The sequence below is a fragment of the Vulpes lagopus genome, chromosome 1 (assembly GCF_018345385.1).
Source record: "Vulpes lagopus strain Blue_001 chromosome 1, ASM1834538v1, whole genome shotgun sequence".
NCBI lineage: Eukaryota > Metazoa > Chordata > Mammalia > Carnivora > Canidae > Vulpes > Vulpes lagopus.
This window is the reverse complement of record NC_054824.1, coordinates 183,014,909-183,030,715: the sequence shown is the minus strand read 5'-3', so window position 1 is coordinate 183,030,715 and position 15,807 is coordinate 183,014,909.

Genomic DNA, 15,807 nt, shown 5'->3' with positions numbered 1-15,807 from the left:
CAGATTATTATTACTATTTTTTAAAAATTCTGTGCTTGAGAGAATCTCCTGTCCTGTGGTTCATATCATACTCAGGAAGAGTAAATAATAGAATCAAGTAAAAAGAAGCTCCCTTGTACTTCATTTTGTTTTGAGGGCTCAGGAACATTCAGTTCACCTTCCATCATTCCTTTTAGAATATTTCATTGTATCATTTAAAACTATGAGTCTTAAAAATCGTTTCCATCTTGACCATGGTGCACATTCCAGGAAAGATAGGCCATGGAGTGCAAGTCCTCATCTCCCCCAGGCAGAACTGGCATTGGGCACATGAGGGGAGCAGTGAGGAGCAGTAGCTCATTGACTTGGAGTAAAGCAGCCTAAGTTATGTTAACCTTCTAGCATCGCCGTGGTGACTGAGTGTCCCCAGAATTCATGGAAGCAGGCATAGGGATTAATATCGCAGAGAATATTTCTTTCCTCATTTAAATAATAAGTTTTGTTTTTTCTTTTAATACTGGAGTAAAACATGTTTATTGTAGAGATTTTTGAAAAGCCACAGGGTGAGAAACACTTTTTGTAGATTATCACCAGTAACCTTGGAATGTATTTTCTTTTCCCTCTGATTTTCCTTCCTTTGGCGTATGATTGTTCTGCATGTGTTTTTCTAGTTTTTTCCCCCCTACTTATGAATGGTTTTTCCATGTCATTAAATATTTTGAATTCTGATTGATAATAGCTGCATATTCCATATAGAAATAACTTTGGTTACTTAATAACTTTATTTAATAGCTTTATTACTACCAAGAGTAAATTCATTTTTCTTTTAAAAATAGCTCAAAATTTTATTATGAAATAATACAGAATAGTGAGAAGGGTGCATTTTGTATCTGGTACCTACCCACCTCTCTGATACCTCATTTTATCGTGGCACACAGCACATAGAACACCCTCACAATGGTAGTCTATTCAGGCTCACCTCTTGTAGAATGATCTGACACTTAAAACTTAAACCTTTCTATTTTTTTTTAAAGATTTATTTATTTATTCATGAGAGACACAGAGAGAAAGAGGTAGAGACATAGGCAGAGGGAGAAGCAAGATGTGGGATTTGATCCCAGAACCTGGGGTCACACCCTGAACCAGAGGCAGACGCTTAACCACTGAGCCACCAAGGCGTCCCAAAACTTAAACCTTTCTTTTGAACTCAGTTGAGGCTTTTATTTTAGGAGTATCTTTAGAAATTCTATTCTTTTTTTTTCTTTTTTTTTAATTTTAATTTATTTATGATAGTCACAGAGAGAGAGAGAGAGAGAGAGAGGCAGAGACATAGGCAGAAGGAGAAGCAGGCTCCATGCACTGGGAGCCTGACGTGGGATTTGATCCCAGGTCTCCAGGATCGCGCCCTGGGCCAAAGGCAGGCGCCAAACTGCTGCGCCACCCAGGGATCCCCTAGAAATTCTATTCTTTCCTAGATATTTGCACTTCAAAGAGGATCCGGAAAATGTAGATAAGCAAATCTCTTATAGAATTTTGTTTAGTGCATCCTGAGTCTGTATGTGGCATCTTTTGGAGAAGATATACTCCTCTGTCAGTATATTTGTGGCTGGTTCTGCCTTGGGATCATAATTGTTTCCCAGTTATTTTATAATTTTGGCACCTGTCTTCCCAGTATCAGTTGTCAGTTTTTATAGTTTTTTTTTTTTTTTTTTGCGGGGCGGGTGGGGATGGGGATGGAAAGTGGGGGAAGGAGAGAGAGAATCTTAAGCAGGCTTCACACCCAGCATGAAGCCTGACATGATGCTGGACCTCACAACTCTGAGATCGTGACCTGAGCTGAAATCAAGAGTTGGACACTTAACCGATTGAGCCACCCAGGTGCCCTGTCAGTTTTTAAAATAAAAGTCCAGGGAAGAAAACTTCTCTTGTTTCTGCTCAAAAGTTAGCCCAATTCTTGGCATGTTGCTAATAATAATAATAATAATAATAATAATAATAATAATAATAATAATTTTAAAAGCAGTTTACTTAATCAGAGTGGTCAGACGGGACACTGATATCTTAAGATCATGGGATGCAGTTAGTCTCAGCAATGAAGGGATGTTTCTTTTTTTTTTTTTCAGCTGAGAAGATTTATTTTTGTTTTAATTTTTTTTAAATTTAAATTCAATTTGCCAACATACAGTATAACACCCAGTGCTAATAATTCCATCAGGTGCTCTCCTTATGCCCATCACCCAGTCACCTCATCCCCCCAGCCTCCTCCCTTTCTGCAACCCTTTTTTTGTTTCCCAGAGTTAGGAGTCTCTCATGGTTTGTCTTCTTTTCTACTTTTTTGAAGGGATATTTCTTATACAACTATTCCCAGGACAGAAGTCATACGGAAGATGGCTAAAAGAAAAATGAATATTTTTACATCATGAGAAAGAGATTGGGTGCTATTCAGCAGAATAATTAAGCTTATGTCTAGGGTTAGAACATTTTGAGTACATTAAGTAAATTTTGAGATAACGTACCTCAGAGTCATAACGGTGTCAGAATTTTTAACTAGTATTGGCATTCTTTTCTGTTGAACCATATCCAGCTAAACAGATAGTAGTGGTCATCAGAGACGCGTTTCCCTGAGTGGGAAGATGAATAATGCTCTCTTTTAAGTAATGCAGATAGGAACAAGCTCTGAGGCTACATGCCTTTGCCATTACTCTTCCTCTCTTTAATGTATTTTTTGTCTTCTTCTAATGAACTCTTACTTATCCTTCATGATTCAATGCAAATATTGTTTCAGACACTTACTGATGCCCCTAGCCTAACTCTACACATCCTAAAACTTGTACTTCAGTGCTTTTACAACTGTTCTATGTTTGCAAATATTTAGTTATCACAGATAAGCATTATGCCATCATTGAATGTCCGCTCATCTCCATTATCCTTGAATTTGTCAAGTATGGGACCATATTCTATTTTCCTTTGCATTCTGGGGACTTATCACGACCCATTGCTCATATGGTATGTGATAAATTTTATCAGGTAAATGAAGAATTACCCACAAATCATGTTGCAAGTTATTGACAAAGCTCATAAAACCACGTACAGCGATGTGTTTTCTTATGCTATCTTTTTTTTGGCTATCTTGATCAAATGCACAGACAAATTGGGGAATTAAGCCTCAGCCCATGACATCTACAAGGCCCTGTTTCCCTTGTGGTCTTTTCTTTGCTAAGATTATCCACCTCAAGCCGTAAGGGCCAATATCTTTTTTCTGACTGTACTTGAGTACATTCCTATCACAGAAGACTTTTCTCTTTGGTTCCCTCTGTCTGGAATAATTTTCCTCCAGCTATTTGCATGGCTCAGCTCATCACTTCATTATGTCTTATATCCTCCAAGGCCACCCTGTTTAAAAGACCAAACTTCTCAACTCCATCACTTTATCCTAATTTATATTTCACACTGAACACTATTTGACATTATAATACACATTTTAAAACTTACATATTTCTTGTTGTTATCATCCCCTAGAATATAAACTCCTCAAGGGCATGGACTTTATTTTATTCATTGCTCTATGCCCAGAACCCAGTACAATGTGTGTTTATCCAGCTTGTAAGTAAATATTTGTTGAAGGTTTGAACTTCTCTGCTCTGAGAACTGGGCTGATAGTTTAGATGTGCTGAGAGTTTGCATTGGTATGCAAGAGAAACAGTTTTTCTTAATAAGAAAAATCAGAATTATGGATCAACCATTGAACCTTGTTTGATATACGCTAACCCACCAATATATTAAGCTGTCTGCTGTTGACAGTTTGCTTTGTAGCCAAAGTGGTCTGTTTTTGGCTTAACTTACTGTTTGTAGATGTAACTATTATTCTTTTTTTTTAATGTTTTAAAAATATTTATTTTTTTTAGAGAGGGAGAACATATGTGTGCACAAATAGGTGGAGTGGTAGGAGGAGGGAGAGGGAGAAGCAGGTTTCCCTGCTAAGCAGAGAGCCCCACTCAGGGCTTGATCCCAGCTGGGACCCTGGGATCATGACCTTAGCTGAAGGCAGATGCTTAACTGACTGAGCCACCCAGGATCCCGTGTGATTATTCTTTTGAAACTATCAATGTGTTCTAGGATCTGATAGCACTCTCCAGGATAGAAAAAGCTCTAGGCCTCTAACAGGACATTTACAATACAAGTGAAGGAATTTCTTATTATAGAATAAAAATAATAGAAATAGAAATTTCAATATTTCTCATTAAAAATCCTATTGAAAAAAAACTTTTATCCCACAAATATTTTCAGGGATTTTTGACTGCAGCACAGAAGCAATTAATTCAATGGCAGAAGAATAAACTTTTATTTTAATTTAAAGATTTTATTTATTTATTCATGAGAGACACACACAGAGAGAGAGAAAGACACAGGCAGAGAGAGAAGCAGGCTCCATGCAGGGAGCCCGACGTGGGACTCGATCCAGGGTCTCCAGGACCACACCCCGGGCCAAAAGCTGTGCTAAACTGCTGAGCCACCTGGGCTGCCCAAGAATAAACCTTTTAACAAGTGGTACTGGGGCAATTGGAACTCCATAAGCAAATAAATGAACCTCAGACTGAACCTCATTCACTCAAATGTATCATGCAAAACAGAAAATGTGAATCTATCAGACTTTCAGAAAAAAAAAGTAGGAGAAAAATCTTTGAGACCAAGGGCTAGGCAAAGAGTTTATAGACTTGACACCAAAAGAATGATCAATAAACAAAAATATTGAAAAATTATACCTCATCAGAATGAAAAAAACTTTTGCTCTGTAAAAGATTGACTCTATGACAAGGATGAAAAGGTCAACTACAGGTTGGGAGAAAACATTTGCAAATCATATATCTGGTAAGTGCCTTTTATATAGGCTAGTCCTAGTAAAGGATTCTCAAAATTCAACAGTAAAAAAAACTTTATGATTCCAATTAGAAAATAGACAAAGATATGAACAGGCATTTCACTGAAGAGATATATGGATGTCACATGACAAATTGTGTAATATCATTGGTTATCAGGGAAATGAAAATTGAAATCACTGTAAGATATCATTACACAATGATCAAAATGGCTAAAATAAAATGTAGTGACCATACCAAATACTGAGGAGGATGTAGAGGAACTGGATCATTCATACATTGCTAATAGGAATGTCAAATGTTACATCTACTCTGGAAAATAGTTTGGCAGCTTTTTTTGTTTTTATTATTTAAGTAAACCCTACCCCCAATGTCGGGTGGGAACTCGAGACTCCAAGACCAAGAGTCATATGCTCTATAAACGGAGCCAGCTAGGTGCCCTATAGTTTGACAACCTTTAAAAGAACTACTTTTGCACTTATCAGACAACCCAGCAGTTTCACTCTTGAGCATTTAATCCAGAGGAACAATAACAACAAACCTTACATTTATGCACAAATCTGTCTGTAAATATTCATAGCAGGTTGACTTATAATAGCCCCAAACTGAAAATAACCGAATGTCCTTCAGCAGGTCAATAGTTAAACCAACTGGGGTAGTACCACCACACCATGCGGTACGACTCAGCAATAAAAAGGAGTAAACCAGTGATACGTACAATAACTTGGATGGATCTCAAGGGGATTTTTCTGAATAAAAAAAGATTGCATACTGTATGATTCTGTGTATTTAACAGTATTGAAATGACAAAATTGTAGAGATGGAGAACAGATTAGTGGTTGTCAGAAATTAAGGAAGGGTAGGTGAGGTGGGGGTCATTGCAGCTATGAAGGAAATGGAGCCTTAATCCGATGGAGCAGCTCTGTATCTTGATTGTGGAAGTGATTACATGAATTTACACATATGATAAAACTGCTTATAACTAGACACACAAGAGTGTACATAAAATTGGTGAAATCAGAATAAACTGGTGAGTTCAGTGGAGGATAAGAATGTCAAAGAGCATAATTATTATTTTTAAAGAGCATTTTTAAAAATTTAGATATAATGGACTGAAGACAGAGGAATTAGCTTATCAGTTAATATATTAAGGTGTTACAGAGACAGAGAAATACATGCGCATCTTTGCAAAATGGTACCTGCTTATAAAAAAGGGACATTTCTTAATAGCTTGTTGTAGTAGTTTCCTAGGGCTGCTGCAGCAAATCGCCACAAACTGAGTGGTTTAAAACAACAAAATTTTATTCTTTCACAGTTCTCGAGGCTCATAGTTTGAAACCAAGGCGCTGGCAGGGCAATGCCCCATCTAAAGGGTCTGAGGGAGGTGCCTGTAGTAGCTTCTGGTCCTTGCTGGCATTCTTTGGTCTCTCTGCCTTTCCTTTTACAAAAACACCAATCATTGGATTGGGGCTCACCCTAATCTATTACGATCTCTTCCTAATTTGATTATATCTGCAAAGACCCTGTCTCCAAATAAGGTCACAGTTAGAGGTACTAGGGTTTGGGACTTGAATATGTTTTTTTTGAGGGTACAATTCAACCCACAATGGCTGTTATTGTTTTCTTTAGGAGGATAATGAAGGATACAATCTTGTACCAATCTTGAAACAATACGAACGTATTAGCCGTGGCCAGTTTATTATCTGAGAAAATATGTATGTCTCTCCACATGGAAAGTATTGGTGACCACTTGCTGGGTTTTGGGGGAGTAGTAGGACAAACTACTGTTCACATCCCATCCTTTTATTGTTAGGACTCTCCCTCTTGTCTGCTGTAATACCTTTGACCCACTTCGTACAGCCTGTTAGTAAGAGTCAAAAGACCAGCATTTCTGTGATTCAAATTTAGCAACTTAGTTTGTCCCAAAGAATTTCTCCCTTTGTAGGCATGTGTGGATGTGACACTAGCTATTATCACTGGTGACTTTGCTTTTTGAGTCAATATAGACATTCATTTTATGTGAACTTCATTTATAAGGTGAAAAATGGGGATGCAACATGTTTTATACCGCAGTGCTTTTAACTGGGGCAGGAAATCAAATCAAGAGTCCGAAGCACATTCCTTCTGGAAAATCTGTTAAAGGAAGGAAGTTCCCTGAGGGATTTTTAATCCTCTTGCACAGGACTTTGTTTTTTTGAGGGTCATTCAAAAACAAATCTGTACAAAGTGCCCTATAGGGCACTCAGGACATATTTGGGGAAAATTTATAATGCTACAGCATTATGATGCAAAATGCCCTTGTCATGCTAAAAGATATAGGATTTGCTGTCCTAGTTGAGTAAGAGAAGAGTAGCATTAAGAAAGAGCAGGTGTGCTCAGAGTTTCCGGCTTATTAGAAAGAGTTCACAGGGGCAGGGAACAGCTTACTTCAAAAGTTTTGCAAACAGGAGTAACCCTGAGGAAACAAATGAGGATGGAGTAAGGCGATAGGGTTTTTTTTTTTTCCTTTTCTTTTTGTCAAGGAACATTTTTTAGTTGTTATATTTCAGGAACCCAGGAACCCAAGAGGTTGAGTCCCTGCTGGCTTTCCTGTTGATCCTTAGCGGCCTGTGTGGTGAATGCATTCCTCACATCACAGGAAAGACTTTGGAGCCGTGGTGGAAATATTAGCAGAGCTGACAGTTCTGTGAGATTCTGAGATAGGAAACTTCAAGCTGCTACCGCAGCTCACCTCCTTAACCCAAAGAAATAGGTTCTACTAGTTGGCTCAGGTGGTTAGTATGTGGTACCAATGAGACGGAGTTGTTGGGTTCGTTCTCACCAAAGGTCTCACTCTCCCCCTGGGGCTTGGCCACTGGCTTCTCTCCATAGTCCGTCCAGTCATTCTGTGTTTTCAAAGGATCACAGGGTGTTTCCTTGCAGAGCATAGCTGGATGGTGCAGCTACATGACGGAATTGTAGTGGGGTTTGGTTATTGTACGGACTTTAATGGGCCGCGAATATAAATGGAATTACGGACAGTGCCTGACAATTTCCAGTATTAAAAGTCTGTCCAAAAAGTATGGAGTATTTTCTTTATGAGATCTCTTTATAATTAATGAAAACTTTCTGCTCTTGGCTCAAGATTTAAGCATCTCATTTTTGTTTTCATTATTTATTATTATTATTTTTAAGCATTCCATTTTAAAAATCTTCATTCAGTGAGTTCCAGATATAGGTCTATTGTTCACATGTATGAAAATGAAAAAAAAAGTTATGAATGAATACGCTTGCTCTTGAATATAAGCAGTGCTTCTCTATTAGGTGGGAGAGAGGAGGAAAAGGTGGAGAACCAGAGTCCTTATCAAGAGCAGGGTAGGCTGGTCATACCCGGCTCCCCAAGGAGTCAGGCCCAGCTCCTCCTCCTAGGTGCTTACTCCGATAATCACATGTTGTCCTGTGGAGTCACCATTATTCACAGAAATCTGTTAAACCCCTTTACTTTATGGGGAAGGAAAAAAGGTTGAGATCATATACCCATTTTAGTCCACATTCCTTCTAAGAGAACAGAATCCTGACCTTTTCCCCCATCTGGAATTGGTTTCACATCCTGGTAGGGCAAAGCATTGCATTTTACCCATTAAGGATATATTTTCATTACAATTGCATAACAACAATACTAATTAATTAGTGTTAACAAAACATTTTTACCAGCTAGGGTTCTTCTAAACCGTCTCCTTTTTATGGAGTGAGCATTCACTTTAACAACGATTGGTCAAAATTTGAATCACAAATGGAGGCACAGACTCCTGCCCACTCTCTGTCCTTCAGTTGGACTCTGGGAAACAGTACTTTCTTCTCTCTCCCAAAGATTTGTGATGGCTTACTTATAGCTTAAAGTCAACAGTCCAATATATTGCCTCTTTTATTCTGTTTTTTTTTTTCATTCACATTATAAAATTCAAATACATAAATTGTTGGATAGACTTATAGGCTTTGTTTTTTTTTGAGCCAGAATGCCTTCTTGAGGCAATATTCTCCCTGACAGCAGCAACATCCTTCCTATCTCTCACAGTCCCTAGGTTAATACCTTGAAATATCTGGCACTTATGGATTATTTTGGGTAAATAAGTCCTTGGGAGGCTGGTGGAACTGAGGATGAGGGTTTCCCAAATTTGTGAGGATCTTCAAGTGAGTGAACTGTAATAATGTTAGCATCCATTTCATTTTTTTTTAAGATTTTATTTATTTATTCACAAGACACACACACACACACACACACACACACACACACGAGAGAGAGAGAGAGAGAGAGAGAGAGAGAGAGAGAGAGAGAGAGATAGAAGGCAGAGACACAGGCAGAGGCAGAAGCAGGCTCCATGCAGGGAGCCCGACGTGGGACTCGATCCCGGGACTCCAGGATCATGCCCTGGGCCAAAGGCAGGTGCTAAACCGCTGAGGCACCCAGGGATCTCCAGCATCCATTTCATTTGTTCAAATTATTTATAGAGCATGTCCTAGACATTTTGCTAGGAAACCACAGTCACATACTTACAATATGCCACCAATGTCACTAGGGACTATATAACACTCCTTGGGCAAGAGGCAGGAAAAGGACAGGGCAACAGGGCAAAGAACACCCCAGAGAAAGGTGAGTAAGCTTCAAAGTGGATAGTGATGGAGATAATGATACTTGAATTTTTTTTTAAGATTTTATTTATTCATGAGAGACAGAGAGAGGGGGGCACAGACATAGGCAGAGGGAGAAGCAGGCTCCCTGCAGGGAGCCTGATGTGGAACTCGATCCCAGGACCCTGGGTCACGACCTGAGCCAAACGCAGAGGCTCAACCACTGAGCCACCCAGGCGTCCTTGATAATTGAATTTGAGGGGAATATCACTCTATCAGTCATAGTGTCAGGACGAGCTGGAGTAAGTCGTCTGTTCTATAGGCAGATTGAGGCTTGAGAACTAAGTTGAGTTCAGTTATTGAAGATAAAGAAACTCCCCCTTCTGCACACCTAAGTTATAGTGAGCATACTTTGGCCTCTTTACTACGGACATGATGCTTTCAAAAGTTAACTTGGACTCCTGTGAACAGAACAGGACAGCAAGAGTGAAAATAGGAAGACAATTACGGGGACCCAACATGGTGGTTTGAACCAAAGAGGGTAACCGTAGAGAGAGAGAAGTGGATGGATTCAGGATCTATTTTGGAGATAAAGCAGGCAGGATTCACTGTTGGATTGAGTGGATGTAGGGAGCAAGAGAAGGAGTAGACTTAAAGGGGCCTTCGGGGTCGGTCTTTGGAGCAAAGGGGTAATATTGCCTTATACTATTATTACAAGGGGAGGGGCAAGTCATGGTGGAAGGGACATGGCATCTCTGAGGAACTACAGGCAGAAATCTGACTGGATGATAGAAATGCGGGGGAGAGGTAGCTTGAAAGTGTGGTTACAGTTGGACCATCAGGGCTTGTCTTTATTCCCAAGGGAAGCGAAATCTTTCTTCCTTTAATTCTCTGTGCTCCCTCTCCCTTCGGATGATTAGATATAATTAGAGTCTTGCTTCTATGGTGTTTCTCCTGAAGCTAAAAGTTTTCTGTTCAAGGATATTAAACAATTGTATTGCCCCTCTAATTAAAAAAAGTTAAATTATGTTATCCTATTCAATCCTTTTGACCAAACTAAAGAAAAAACCCAGAAAGGGATTATTATTTTTTAAAAAAATATTTTATTTATTTATTCATGAGAGACACAGAGAGAGGGGCAGAGACCCAGGCAGAGGGAGAAGCAGGCTCCCTGTGGGGAGCCCAATGTGGGACTTGATCCCAGGACTCCAGGATCACGACCCGAGCCAAAGGTAGATGCTCAACCACTGAGCCACCCAGGCGTCCCTTATTATTATTAATTAATTAATAATTGAGACAACAGTGTCCAACATAGCTACATGATATACCCACATTCATACCGAAAGTGGCAGTGTCCTGCTAGATGCCATACCTCCCTGTTGCTTGCTATAGTATAGTGGGTAGCTATTACCAAGGAATGAATGAAGAAAGGGCCTACTTTGCCTCAGATGAAGAGACTAAAAGGACACCTGGTAGAAACCTTCAACAATTTGGAGGGCTCTTACCCATAAACTGCCGTTGTCATCTGTTGCTCTTAAGAGCACAACTAGACTCAGACCAGGCAGGTCAACACAATGAGATCTGTGATTTGAGAGAGAGATTGGTCAGCTTATATAAGAGGTCATGGGGTCTCATATGGGGACAGCAGTTAGGAATGAAGAGAGGGCACAGAGGGAAGGAACATTGAAGAGGCAGCCCCAAGGCTTTGTACATGATGACCTGAGGCACGCAACTGTGAGGGGGTGATAATGTGGGTTTCTGGCTTGTTCCCTGGCTAATTAAATGCTGATGGCATCCGTCAGGTGTAGGAAGTATCAAGTGTATACTTATCTCACCCCAATTGCGAAAATAAGTATATACTATCACACTAGCCATTTTCTCAAGATTTACAAATTTCATTCTCATTAATTTGTTTATTTTTCAAAGATACGATTCGGAAATAATGGTGCATGTCTTGAAAACAAAGATTCCTTTCTATTACTGATATATTAGGGTGACAACAAGCGTATATAGTTCTAATTCTTTTTTCCCTGGACCATTCAATTTACCCCTTTTAAAACAATAGCATTCGTAATTCGTTACCAGGACTGTTATGTATGACTGTGTTTCACATTTAATATTTGACAGCACGTGGCGCTTTAAACAGGTACAGATTAGTACTGATGTTATATGCCTTATGAACAGAATTTGAGTTCTCTTCATTTGCCTACACATCTACATACCACTAAGATCGATGGCTAATTACAGTGGTTGGCTGGCTCCATTACAATGTCAATAACAAAGTTAGTGCCCCTTATGGAACACTTCAATATAATTGACATCTGTTTTAAAATCTGGTAGAGTAAACTTCCCTTACTCTTCTATTTATGTTTGTGTTGGAAAATAATCAGGGAGATCTTGAAAACAGACCATATGTTCAATGACAATAAATGCTTCAAATAGTCTCTTTGGACACATACTTCATTTGGAGCACAGCAAATGATTAATGCAGATTCTTTTACAATTTCCATGTGGATAAAAGGATTTGAGACACACTTTCTTCTCACCTCAAGTGCGTTGTTGACTGACATGCACTTCTGTTGTTTATTACTACATAAAATAAAAGAGCAGGACATATGTTTGCTGAGATAGCAGTCACAGAGGGGCGAGGCAGCAGGTCAAGAGCTGATTAAGATTTATTTCCTCTGCATACTTGCTGCACAATTATTCTTGTACTTATTTGGTTGTTTAGAGGAAGAGAACTTAAGACTCTTCCTGGAATGGTCTCTTTGCCCCAAACATTCAGAGTTCAAGAAAATATGCAGTAAAAAATGTCTGAGAAAGGAAAAATGTTTAACAACAGCAATTGTAGTCAGTAAATGATTCCTACTACTAATGATGAGAGTAATGGCAAGACTTTAAAGACAGAAGATTAACAAAGCTGGTTTCATAGGATGTCTGCTTGTTTAGTCCTTTATTCTCCATTTGCATGTTAAAGATCTCACGGCAATAACATATTTTCTGACATCCTTTCATCTCTTGGGTTTGTTAAAATAGTTGCCTTTTAATATTTAAAAATATTTTTATAATATTCTGAAATATCAGCCTAGTAGATTTTTTCCATACCTTATTTTTTTCTTTTTTTTTCCATACCTTATTTTATATCATATTTACTATCTTGAATTTCTTCTCAGAGGGAGTTGACTCATTTTCTGTGGGTGTCAATTTGCTAATCTGTATGACAGAAATCTTAATATTTCCCTTACAGGGACGGTATGAGCACAGAATGCAAGAATGGTGTGCCAGTGCTTGGCATAGAACGGTTTTTAAGTTAAAAGTTTTTCTCCTTCCCTTCTCATTTTGCTTATTTATTTTGTATTTCCTTTCTTCATTCTTCCCTAGTTGTAAATCTTAAATCCATTATTTTCTAATGATACTATCTTTCTCAGGTTTAAATGGTGACCATGGATTTATCTCAGTCAAAATGAAGAGTAGTGGTTCTTTTTGTGGAATGATTGGTAGAAGGAAAAGACGGAGGGAGGGTCAGAGGAAGAGAGGAAGACTTAAAAGGGAAGAGCTTCTCTTTATTAACAATAGTGATAGTTCAGTTTTGTGTTTTGTTTCATATTTTTCTATTACTTAATAAAAAATAGACTTGGTGAAATATAGTTTAACATTCTAGAAGGTAAAATTCTACAAATAAAATGGTGTTCCATATTGAATTAATGTCCAGTTCTTTTTAAAAAATCTACTCTGCAATTATTGTGATCCAGGCATAGACTTATCATGTGTATCTAAAATGTAATTAAAAAAAAATAAACTCATTATTTTTGAGATAATTGTAGATTCATATGCCATTGTAAGAGATGATGTAAAGAGAGCCTGTGTACCCCTTTACCCAATTTCCCCAAATTGGAACATCTTGCACAACTCCAGTACAAAATCCCAACCAGGATATTCATATTGACGGAATCAAGATAGACAACATTTTCATCAACACAGGGATCTCTCTTGTGGTCCTTTAATAGCCATACTCATGTCTGTTTCATTCCTCCTTCCTTAACCCCTGGCAACCACTAATCTATTCTCCATTTATATGATTCTATAATTCCAAGAATATTATACAAATGGAATCATACAGTATGTAACCTTTTGGGATCGGCTTTTTTCACTTAGCATAATTCTCTGGAGATTCATCCAGGTTATTGAGTGTGTCAACAGTTCATTCCCTTTTATTGCTAAGTCGTGTTCCATTGACTGTACCACAGTTGTTAAACCATTCACCCATTGTAAGACATCTGTTTGTTTTTTTCCCCCTACTGTTCTGCTATCATGAATCAAGTTGCCATAAACAGTATAGGTCCTCCTGGACTCATGATAGGGTTATGTTCCGATCAACCCCTAGTAAGTTGAAAATACTGTAAGTTAAACATGCATTTAAAAAATACGTTTAATATACCTAATCTACCAAACATTATAGCTTAACCTAGCCTAATTTACTTTTATTTTTTTAAAGATTTAATTTATTCGTGAAAGACTGAGAGAGAGAGAGAGAGAGAGAGAGAGAGAGGCAGAGACACAGGCAGAGGGAGAAGCAGGCTCCATGCAGGGAGCCTGATGTGGGACTCGATCCCTGGTCTCCAGGATCAGGCCCTCGCTGAAGGCGATGCTAAACCACTGAGCCACCAGGCTGCCCATCCTAACCTACTTTAATGTGCTCAAGAACACACACACACACACACACACACACACACACACACACACATATATATAGCCTACAGTTGGGCAAAGTAATTTAACACAAAGGCTATTTTATAATAAAGTGTTGAGTATCTCTTGTAATTTATTGAAAACTGTATCTAAAGTGAAAAGCAGAATGGTTGTAAGCATATTAAAAATATGTTTTTTAGGTTGTTTACCTACGTGGTTGCATGGATGACTGGGAGCTGTGGCTCCCTGCCCTGGCTCAGCATCACCAGAGAGTTAGACTGCATATCAGGAGATGGGAAAAGATTAAAATTCAAAATTTGAAGTATGATTTCTACCGAATGCATATAACTTTGATACCCTCATAAAACTGAAAAACTGTAGTTGAACCGTCATAAGTTGGTCACTGTTAGTAGTATTTTGTGTGAATATAAGTTTTCATTTCTCTGTGATAAATGCCCAAGAGTACAAATCCAGGGATTATATTGTAGTTTCATGTTTGTTTTTAAAGGATCTACCAAAAAAAAAATAAATAAAAAAAATAAAGGATCTACCATTTTCTAGAATTGCTGTACCATTTTATATTCTCACCAGCATCTAGCATGTGATGATGTTACTTTTTTATTTTGGCTGTTCTGATAGAAGTATAGTGATACCTCATTATGGTTTTAATTACCTTTCCCCTACATCTAATTATGTGATGTGCTTATATGCCATTTGTAAATCCTCTTCTGTTCTATATTTAGCCTTCAAACCTATTAACATATTATGTCTCTTTAGATCTTTAAAAATTTCTTTTATCAGTGTTGGGTAGCTTTTAGAATACAAGATCTTTTTTTTTTTTTAAGATTTTATTTATTTATTCATGAGAGACAGAGGGTGAGGAGAGAGAGAGAGAGAAAGAGAGAGGCAGAGGCACAGAGACATAGCAGAGGGAGAAGCAGGCTCCATGCAGCCCGATGTGGGACTTGATCCTGGAGTTCCGGGATCACACTCTGAACCAAAGGCAGATGCTCAACTGCTGAGCCACCCAGATATTCCAGAATACAAGATCTTGGTCTTGGTAATCATTCTAAAATGTGTATGTATAACTAGTCATCGTCATGTTGTACACTTTTACTTTTAAAGATTTATTTATTTATTGAGAGAGAGAATGTGTGCACATGTGCTGGGAGGGTTGGATGGGGCAGAGGGAGAGAGAATCTCAAGCAGACTCTCTGCTGGGCATGGAGCTTGCAATGAGGCCGGATCTCATGACCCTGAGATTATGACCTGAGCCAAAATCATTTGGATGCTCATCTGACATAGCCACCTAGATGCCCCATATTGTATGCCTTTAAATATAGAGAATTATACTTATCAATTAGTCTACAATAAACTTAAAAATATGTATATAACTCCTGTATCTGTTTTGTGATTTTTACATCCAAGTATTTAATTATTTAATTTCTTTTTTTCTAAGTACTTAATTTCTTTCTTTTTCTTTCTTCTTTTTGTTTTTGTTTTTGTTTTGTTTTTGTTTGTTTTGTTTTTTTTTGTAACAGAAATGGTATTGTATTTTTAAGCTAGATACATGTGTTCATTGCTAGGGTATTGGAATACCATTTTTTTAAAAGATTTCATTTATTTATTCATGAGGGACAGAGAGAGAGAGAGA